Genomic DNA, 10,967 nt, shown 5'->3' on the forward strand with positions numbered 1-10,967 from the left:
ACATGTGTCCTACTTGCCTCTTGGGCAAGGGGTGCCCTTTCGGAGAGAGAGAGAGAGAGAGAGAGAGAGAGAGAGAGAGAGAGAGAGAGAGAGAGAGAGAGAGAGAGAGAGAGAGAGAGAGAGTGGTCAAGAAACCACCCCCCCTTCTTGCATGGCTTGCCCCCTCCTTGTAGGGATTCATTTTGACTTTTGGGCCACTTCAAGGCCCTCAACCTTGGGCCTAGTTCTCACCACATGCTTGGTCCTTAAGCCCCTCAGGTTCTCACCTCAAGTACAGCCCTAGTATCTCAAGCATGACAAGCATCTCAAGCACCTCAGTCATCAGACATGACAAGCATCTCAAGCACCTCAGTCATCAGGCATGACAAGCATCTCAAGCTTGGGCCGGGTTCCCACCTCAAGCACAGCCCTAGCTTACCTAAGGTCAAAAGACTTTTAACACTAACTATTAGAGGTCTTCAATGAAGCTAACCCTAAGGTATTTATGATCCATTGGTTAGCATTTCTCTTTGATAGACCATCTCTCATTTGACCCCTTTACCATTGGCCCCGTGTTGAGATAGATCTAGAAGCACATGTGTATATCCTAACCCTTGTTCCCATTTATTCTCCCACATTAAATGATCCCTTTTTACCCTACGACATCTTTCCAAGATGGATAACTAATCCATTTGGTGCTTGGGAGACATAGCTGCCGCAAGCATGTCTGCTCTTTAGTCCATTTCATGTTCCTAAATAGAGTGACAAATTCTACTTGGTGTTTGAGAGACGTCGTCATCACAAACTTGATTCTAAGCATGCATACTATTCAAATTTGTGCACAATAAAAAGAGAACTAGTCTTATAAGACAAAAAAATTGGTCATTTAAAAGAAATTTGTACATTGGTTTACTCTAATGTAGCATTGTAAGCATTGACAAGGTTCATACTATCCTTAAGCTGTATTCCTTGCATCCATCCAACATCTTCAAAAGGATAATTTTTGAACTTAATAAGATATTTTCATATAATTTTACCATGTCGTAGTACCTTGTCTTCATGCCGAAGGATAGCTTTGGGTTGTAGCACCTCTTCTTGGTCTTCAACTTCGGGAGGGTCTTCAATAATTGGTTCACTCGGTGGATCTCCTTTGTAGGGCTTTAGTAGGCTCACATGGAAAGCATTGTGTATGAGCCAATGGCTGGGCAACTTGAGTTGATAAGCCGTCTCATTGATAGGCTTCAAGATTTGGAAAGGACCATAGTGTCTTTTTGTTAGCTTAGCATAGTACTTTCGATGGTCCGTATGATTTTTGCATGTCGCTTGCCTCAATCGAGCCTTAGGAAACTTAAGACCCAATCATTTTCTTTGAATGTTAAGGCCCTTCTATGCTTGTTAGCAACAGCTTTTTGGCTTTGTTGAGAGATGGATATACCCTCCTTAATCTTTTGAAAAGATTCTTGTAGGTCACGGCTATACTCATTGGCAACGAAGATCCTCCCATGTACTTTGAGTAGGAAGGGACTTTTAGGACCTCCCTCAATAATTTCATAAGGTTCTTTTCCCGTAGAAGTATGTACAATATTATTGTAGGCATACTCTACAAGAGGTAAGTACTTTTTCCATTGTGAGCATTGATCTACTTCTATAACATAAGTTTTTAGTAGATCAAGTATCGTAAGTTTGGCTATCCGTTTGTGGGTGATAGGCCGAAGAAAAATTCAATCTTGTTCCTAGATTTTGAAAGAGACCTTTCCATAAATTACTAGTCATTCTAGGATCTCTATCTGAGACGATGGATGTTGGTAATCCATGGTGTTTGAAAATATTTGATATGAAGAGAGTTTCCATTTGGAGTGCCTTAATAGTCTTTTTGAAAGGAATAAAGTGTGCTTGCTTGCTAAACCTGTCGACTATTGTCCATATTCCCCTATTCCCATGGATAGACTTGGATAATCCAAAGATGAAATCCATGGATATACTCTCCCATGGTGAATTTGGAATAGGCAATGGCTTGAGTAATCCAAGTTGCTTCCCTCTATCATATTTGGTCTTTTGGCATACTACACATTTTGAAACATAGTCTTGTATGCCCACTTTCATGGTAGTCCAATAGAAATACATTTCTACTCCATGAAGAGTATGTTAAATGCCTCTATGCTCCGCATAGGGAGGAGCATGGGATTCATACATAAGTTTCTCACGAAGGGAATGGGTAACACATAGCCTATTCATTAGCATACTCATCTATCATAGAAGATAGATCATTTTGAGTAGCTATAGATACCTCATTAATGCTTGGTCATCGTGAAAGTGCATCAGCCACTTGATTGTGATTACCAGCATGTGAGCAATATGAAAATTAAATTGCAAAAGAAAATCTTCCCACCTTATTTGTTTGTTGGAAATCTTGGTTTGCGTCATGAAATACTTCATACTTTGGTGGTCTGTTTCGAGAATGAATGGAGTCCCCAATAAGTAGCACTTCCATGTGTCTAGGCCATGTAGAATAGCTAAAAGCTATTTCTCATAAATACCCAAGACTCGTTTATCCATATTGAGCCTTCAGCTCTCATATGCTATGGCATGCCCTTCTTGAAGCAAAACTTTTCCAAGGCAATCACCACAAGCATCACATTGGACCTCAAATGGCTTTGAGAGATCCGGAAGCATGAGGACTGTTTGAGAGGTAAGCTTCTCTTTGAGCTTGTCAAAAGTATTTTTCTCCTTAGCAGTCCATAAAAATTTAACGTCTTCTTTGTTAAGTCATGTAGTGGTCCTGTTACTTGAGAGAATTTTTCTATGACGTGTCTATAGTATGGGCAGATACCAATAAATCTTCTTAGCTCATGTAGATTCCTTGGATTAGGCCATGCTTGTATTACCTCTAACTTCAATGGATCCATACGGGTACCAACTTGAGAGATAATATGACCTAGGTATTGAATCTCTTGAAGGAAAAACTCACTTTTCTTTTGGTTGAGAAAAAGCTTGTTTTCCCTTAATGCTTGAAAAATCACTTGGAGATATTGCTTATGTTCCTTCAAAGACTTGAAGTAGATGATGATATCATCAAATAACACTCCAGTGAATTTACGGTAGGGTCTAAAAAATTTCTCCATTAGATGATTGAACGTGGCCGGTGCATTAGTCAAGCCAAAAGGCATGACTAGATATTCATAAAGACCAAACGTTGTGCGAAACACGGTCTTTAGAATATCTTCATCCACTATCCTTATTTGATGATAACAACTTTTAAGATCAACCCTATTGAAGTAGGTAGAGCCTTGTAGCTTATTAAACAGATCTTCTACCCAAGGCACGGAAAGTTTGTTTTTGATAGTGATATGATTTAGTGCTCAGTAGTCCACACACATATGATATGTACCATCTTTTTTTTGCACTAAAAGGACTGGAGAACAAAAGAGAGAGGAGCTAGGTCTCACCATCCCTTTGCCAATCAATTATTGTACTTATCTCATGATTTCCTCTTGTTGAGATTGAGAAACTCGATAGGGAGGCTTGTTAGGTGGTGAGCTTCTTGGAAGAAGGTCAATGCGATGGTCATCATCCCCTCGTTTTGGAGGTTAATCTATAGAGATATCATTGATGAACACATCTTGGAATCCTTTTCGAAAATTAGACAAGTCTAGCTCTTCTTGATTTCTACCATTCACATTTGATGAAAGGTTGCACCATTCGATAAGCACTTTGTCCTTTGCATCACTTGCAAGGAATTGCTTCATGATTGAAACTCTAGAGTTTTCCATGTCTTTGGGGCTTCTCCGTTGCCACGAAGGCTAGCCCACCATCGATGAGCCAATTTTTGGAAGTGCATAGCTACATGTCGTAGCTTGGAGGACTTTGTGAAGCCCTTATCTCCAAAGGCCGCATCAAATTGCTGGATGAAGGCCAGCACTTTGTTAGTAGCACTAAAGGTGCCATCATAGGTGAGAAAAGATTCATACTCTTTCCTCCCTCTTTGAACTTATTTAATTTTTGTGACCTTCGCCATGTAGGGTTTGATTTGCAATGTCCTCCCCTCCTGTATTCTCTAGAAGAATAGCCATAGATTTCATTGAAAGAGGAGGAAGGTGAAGAAGAAGGAGAAGAGGGTGACCTCTTTCTTGCCTTTTTCTTCCTTTCTTTCCTCTCTTCCCTTTTGGAACGATGATGAGAAGGACTGTGTGTTGATCTTTTCCTCTTGGGAGGAGTTGGCGATCGTCGAGACCGCTGTCTTTGTGGAGCCACATCTTCAGAGGAACTTAGAGTTTCATTGGTTTCTTGCTCTTTGGATTCCTCCTCTCATATGGGAGAGAGTCTTCTTTTGGGGGTCTCTTTAATAGGCCTCCTAAGCTCACTCTCCTCTTGGAGAGGAAGGGAAATCCCATAAGAGCGAATTTGTTGAGTAACTATGGCTTGCAAAGCAGGGTTGCCCATAGCTTGCTGCAACCTAGTAACACGATAATTGACAAACATGGGAGCATCATCATTAGCACCTTCATGTGCAAAATCAAAGCTATCAATGTTCGTTCTACTCTCTTGGTTATTATCAGCCATGTTAGCAAAATATTGTGTACGTACTTAGTGTATGCTTTGGAAATTCAAAACCTTAGTTGCCACTCCTCTTAGCCTTTGAAAATTAGCACTTAAGTATCTACACCCATGGGTCAAAGTGGTTAATTATTGAGAGTAGCGGAGTAGGTCTAACATAGCAGAGTTGCCGAGGGATAGCTCCTTTTGGACTTCTTATGGATCAATAATGGTAAAGCCGTAGGCAAGTCTAAAAATACACCATTATTAAGTCCGAATCTCCTGAAATGTGCACCATATCTCACATAGTGGGATCAACAGAATCGATAATAGATCCCAGTTCCACTTACCCTAATATAATTAACAAAATCAACCATTCATAGGCTACTTAAGGACCTATCTTCTTAAGCAAGAAAAGAGAAACCAAATGCTTTGATACCAATGTAATGGAATTGGCCCATTAACTTGAGAGTATCAAAAATTAGAAAGAGTACTTTTGAGAAATTACTTTGTGAGCATAGCGGGTGAACATAATTGAAGTTAGTAACATAAACATAGCATTTAGCTAACTTGGCATGAACAATACTTTTGCAAGAGAGAGAGAGAGAGAGAGAGAGGGTTTAGAGAACATGACAACCATTGAGGACCGGATTTATGCGGAGCCGGTCCCCCTCCAATAGGCATTTGTATTATAGTTTCTCCCATCAAGAGAGACTTGGTACAATACAATATTTGTGTTCCTTGTGACCTAGGTGATGCAATGAAGATGGAAAGCTTCATGCATCCCGCATAACATAAAATTTCTCGAAAGCATTAACTATCCCAAGCCTCAATCCCAAGACCTCAAACACCTTGGAAGGTGGAGAGAGCTAGGAGGGAATGAGGGTAGGGAAGAGGAAGAAGAAACATTTCATAGGAAAAAGAACTAGTTCCTTAATTATCATCACTCTTCTTGCTAGCATACATAATAGCATAGTAATGAAGATGGAAAACTTAAGCATTGAAGCATGGCTCTTGGTTGAATTTGCATTCCATAGCCAAAAGTGTTGGAGTAAGCTCTCAATCTCACTATTGCTTGGAGAAGGAGAGGGAGCTCTTGCACTTTGCACTTCACACAATGAGAGTGTGTGTGGGAGAGTACATCCCCTAAGCAGGTCCCCCTACTTGCTTTGGTCGACCCCCCCTTGTAGTCAGGCCTACCCAATCACAAGCAAGAGTCATACCAAGCAACAAGGGTAGCCTTGGGACAAGTGTACCCCTTTCCCCTTTGACAGAGAGAGGGCTTGATAACTGCTAATACAATTAATTAATTCCATTAAATTATCATTGGACCCCTTGGAAGGCCAACCAATAGGCTTTAGGCACATCATGAGGGTAAACTAGCTAAGGGCTTGACATGTCTCCTACTTGCCTCTTGGGCAAGGGGTGCCCTTTGGGAGAGAGAGTTGCAAGCAACCACCCCCCCTTCTTGCATGGCTTGCCCCCTCCTTGTAGGGATTCATTTTGACTTTTGTGCCACTTCAAGCCCCTCAACCTTGGGCCTAGTTCTCACCACAAGCTTCTCCCTTAAGACCCTCAAGCTTGGGCTGGGTTCTCACCTCAAGTACAACCCTAGTATATCAAGCATGACAAGTACCTCAAGCATCTCAAGCACCTCAGCCATCAGGCATGACAAGCACCTCAATCTTGAGCCAGGTTCCCACCTCAAGCACAACCCTAGCTTATTACCTATGGTCAAAGGAATTTTAACACTAACTATTGGAGGTCTTCAATGAAGCTAACCCTAAGGTCTTTATGCTCCATTGGTTAGCCTTGCTCTTTGATAGACCATCTCTCATTTGGCCCGTTTACCATTGGCCCTGTTGATAGCCATTTTTTTGGCTCTCATAAAATATTTTAAGAAGCCACCACAGACACACCCTAGCACAATGACTAGGCTCTCCTTTTCATTGTAAATAAGTGTGTGTGCGATTAGAGTTTTATCACATTTTCTAATAAATCATTGAGCGATTCAATGGGCTAGGAGACGAAAAAAAAGAAAAAAGGAATTTATAATATTACGGTCCTCTTTACAGGTAAATATTTTCTATCAAATAAAGGAGCTAAGTATAAAGGGTTTTTCAAATTTTTTGTATTTATGTAAATATATATTCCTAGGTGTGTGTTATCAGGCCTAAGTATGCTAGCTTCCATTGCGTGTCATTCCTTCTACATGCTCTTACTATCATTCTATCCCTTAATCTCTATTCACACAAGCCTTGAAAAAACCTTGTGTGACTTCACCGTAAAAATTCACCAATCACCTTATCGGCTCCGTCATATTTTTTTCCATTCCTCCCAGATAAATATTCACAAGTACATAGGTTTCATCTTCAAATAATCCCATAAATCACTCAAATAGAGAATAATTGAGGGTCCCTTCCCTCATGATTTTCCTCCTTTTATTTTATATATTTTTTGCCACCATGCATCCCATGTGTCCATTCTTCATAGGTTCCATGACTAGCTAAACTATCTTCTTGTCCCACAAGTATATATCATATTTGATACTTATCCTATACCATTCATGTGTGCAAGCTCCTTGGCAATATTAGGTCATGGTTGATGTATGGGGGGGCTCACTTGGAAGCTACAAAGGAAAAAGAATCAAATAGTGGCCCACTTCAAGCCTTATGAGGTGCTGCTGGGACAGTTTTTTGCTGGAATTTTGGCACCCTCTTCTGATCTGAATCTGAGAAATCTGAGGATATGTCCAAAAAAGAAAATGTAGCTCGTGAGATGAGGTATTTTTCATTATGTTTTTAGAAATTTTGGAGTCAAGGGCGATTTTACATTAATTTTATGACTGACTTCAAAACTGCCACCTAATGCACCCAAAAGTCCTCCTGTTTTCTCTCACCCTTCCACATACCTACTCACCCATACACACTCATCCCTCTCCTTCCCACACTCAAACCTATACATTCCATGAATCTTATCACCTTCTTCACCATCCTCATTCCCTCTCTTCACCATAGCTTCCATGATATACACATATACTCTCATAAATCTCTACACCTACTCCCATATTCACATTCTCTCTTCACCCTCATGAAGATTACAAAAAAAATAGCAAATTGGATATGATTTATCTCTGCAAATGAAGGATTTTCAGCAAGAGGACCTTGAAGTCTTCAAATTGATGCAACGTCACCATCAACCGCGACTCTCTCACATTGACGCTTCATCCACCGGTGTCACTAGGTGAACTTCTTCTCCAATTCCATCTATCCCCCTAATTTTCAATGCCTTCTTAAGGCATTTTACCATCGTCATGCACCTACTAACACTAACCCTAATGATAAAAGCACCTCACCTCAAGTAAGTAAGGATAAGTAGTGGTAGAACACTCTTTATTCCTGTTTTTTTCCTCTCCTTTTTCATTCACCATCATCGATAATGCTCTCTCTCTTGATCCCACATGCATGTGACTCAAGGAGATGAGATAGGCCCACTCCATTTTGAAAATGCAAAAATGCTAAGCTCAATTTGTTAGCTTGTAATTTAGATTAGCCATAATCCAAATAAGTGATCTCCATCTTATAAATAGACTCCTTCCCTTCATTGTAACGGAGACATAGACAACATTATAGCATTAAAGGCGTGAGGAGACACTTGGTTGTAGACACTATAGTGTGAGATTCACACTTTAGTGCACTATAGCATTGATGCTATATTTTTCAAGTGAGAGAGTGTGAGAGTTTCACATTTCAAGCCACCATTGTACCTATTCTTACAACCATCAATGAATTTGAGGTCTTGGTGTTCCAAAGGCGTTATTTTGTCTCCAATTCATATTCCATCAGGTTGTGCGATGCTAGTCAAAGATTTGAGGTGATGTGTATGCCGCAATTTCTCATTTGAGGAGCTTGTGAGATTAAATGTTTTGGGTGCATTTCATTGCCTAATACTAGTTCATTGTAAGAGGTTTGAGTGGTGAGAGGTCTCCCATAACCTAAGACGATGTGTGTGTTGGAAAATTGTTGAGCACGTGTTGGTGTAGTCTCCATGTAGGCTCTTTGACACTGTAGCAAGGTATGCTTTCACCTCTCGAATTGCAAAACGATTGTTTGAGCAACCTCACTCTCCATCTCTCTCCATTCTCTCAATGTCTCCTTCTCTCCTCCTCCTATAGAAAAGTGTTGCTTGTTTGTGTGTGTTTTGCATGTCTCCCTTAGGTGTGGATGACACTCTCTTACGTCCTGTTTGCATCCGTAACTAGGTGGTGCCCCTTTTCAAGTTGGGTTTGGCTAGGGATTTTTGCTTGGTTGTGTTCATTGAGCAGCACGGGCTCCGTAAAGGGTGTCTAGAGGCCGATCTTCTTGTTGCCCTCCCCGGACCACCTCAATTGTGGTGCCCCCACTGAGGACAAGCGGTTGTGTTATCATACACGGGTAAGTCTCCAAAAACTAGTTGTTTTTACATGAACAATCCACCACCTCCTAATCCTTCTCATGCAATTCAATTTCATCAGTTTCATTGGGTGCAAGGGATTAGGAGAAATGTTCGCATTGATAGGAAAATATTTTTTCAACAACGTATTGTATTCCTCTTTGGTGCTGAGGCATTAGGAGATATTCTACAATCCCCAAATCCTATTATACTCCCAATGGTAGACTATGATGTCTCTTTTGATGTGTATGTTTTTATCTTGTTTTAGTTACGTTAATGAATAAAGAGGACTTGTATCGTACATTAATTCATTTGGCTAGACAAGATGTGCATATAATAGTTGGCATAAAGTTACAATTTCAACATGTTTTCCATCGTATATTTGGACCTAGGCAAGTAGCAGCTATCAATGCCTCAGTCAATCCGTTCATTTTGCCATTGATTCGCAATGATCTAAGATTTGATGTTTACATTTTCATTCTACTTTGAAATTTGATTTTGCAAAAGAAAAGAAGAAAAAAAAAGAAAAAAAAATTTCAAGTGAAATCAGCCTTGTCTTCTTATTTTTAGGAACGTGGATACAACTAGGCAAATGAGTGGCTACTCTTTATTCTTTGGAGAGCATGGGGAGGATGCAGAATTATTCTTAACAAATTCCAAAATGTCTTGCTGTATCAAGAGGATAGTAATTGATCAAGAACATGTAGAGATGTTTGAGGTAGTCCTTAGGAAAGATGCTAGCACTTGGTTTGACTCTTTGCCTGAGGAAGTTAAGGAAAATTATACGGAAGTTGTGACTCATTTCAAGGGATACTTATTTGATCCACAAAACACTCAAAAATTATGGCAAGACATTGTCTCTCATAAACAAAAAGACTTAGATGACTACTACTTGTATAAGTAAGAGTTTCTACATCTTTGGGCTTTATGGGTAGAAATGTTGCTAACCCAGGTGATGGTGCAGAGTTTTAAAGAAGGAGAGGTTCATAGCTGTTCTCTTCTCTGATGTTCAAGTAAAGTTGGAGGAAGGTGCACACCTGCCACCTATGATGCAGCTGAAACTAGAGCTTCCAAGAAGTACAAGAAACTTAAGTGCCTACGGGGAGAGGTTCCAACAGAGGGTCTTAAACCCAAAGGTAAGTTACAAATATCAATGTCTAGGGATCTTCCCGAGGTAATGACTGAAGTCATCGAGAAGTTAAATAAATCTTTGTGCAACCTTTCAATTCACCTTGCACAAATTGTAGGTCCAAAGGGACAAGCAAAGAAGTAAGAAGAGTGAGAGCCACGCCCTATGAGAGTCTTGCAATGTTGGAATTGCGGAGAGTCTGGACATAGGATGTATAATTGTCCTTGGCCCCGGGGGGAGCCAGGGAGACCTAACTTGAATTATCCAATGATGAATGCAAGAGAAGGCACTAGTCAACAACCGATGCTTCTGCAGAGATCAAATGCTGCTCGACCTCCATAGCGGCAAGTAGAGGGGATACCACCTTTGCCTGACCCAAATGTCAATGTTGTAGAAGTCATGCAATCCAAAGAGGGTGACATTGAATCAAATGGCATCAAACACGGTGTCAGGAGTTTTTTGGAGCAAGTGATTGTGCATATGTACATATACATGCATGGTGCATGAAATAAAGAATTGCCCATTTTTCAGAGCCAGGTGGTTACGTGGGGCCCACATGTGTACAAGTAGGACAGGGTGTACATAGTGCATCGATTTTCACTATTACCAGTACCACTGTGTTTTTTATATAATAAAGAGGAGTTGTTAGTGCGTAAAACTTCTCGAGGAAGCTATCCACGGGCCGGCGACATGAGGTAAGCAGGTGCGTCAGATGGCATCTAGTGGCGTCAGGAAGCCGAACGGGGTCAATACTTGCACGCGGAGAAGTACGGACACAACGTGGGTGTTTTCTTATGAGAGTTATGCAAAAAGGTCATCATTAGGACCACTTTTTGGGGCCACTTCACGTGGTTGCGAGACGCATTATTGAAAAGAAATGAGTGCCAGGTGTGCG

Source organism: Adiantum capillus-veneris, chromosome 2, assembly GCF_014529385.1.
Source record: "Adiantum capillus-veneris isolate H3 chromosome 2, ASM1452938v2, whole genome shotgun sequence".
NCBI lineage: Eukaryota > Viridiplantae > Streptophyta > Polypodiopsida > Polypodiales > Pteridaceae > Adiantum > Adiantum capillus-veneris.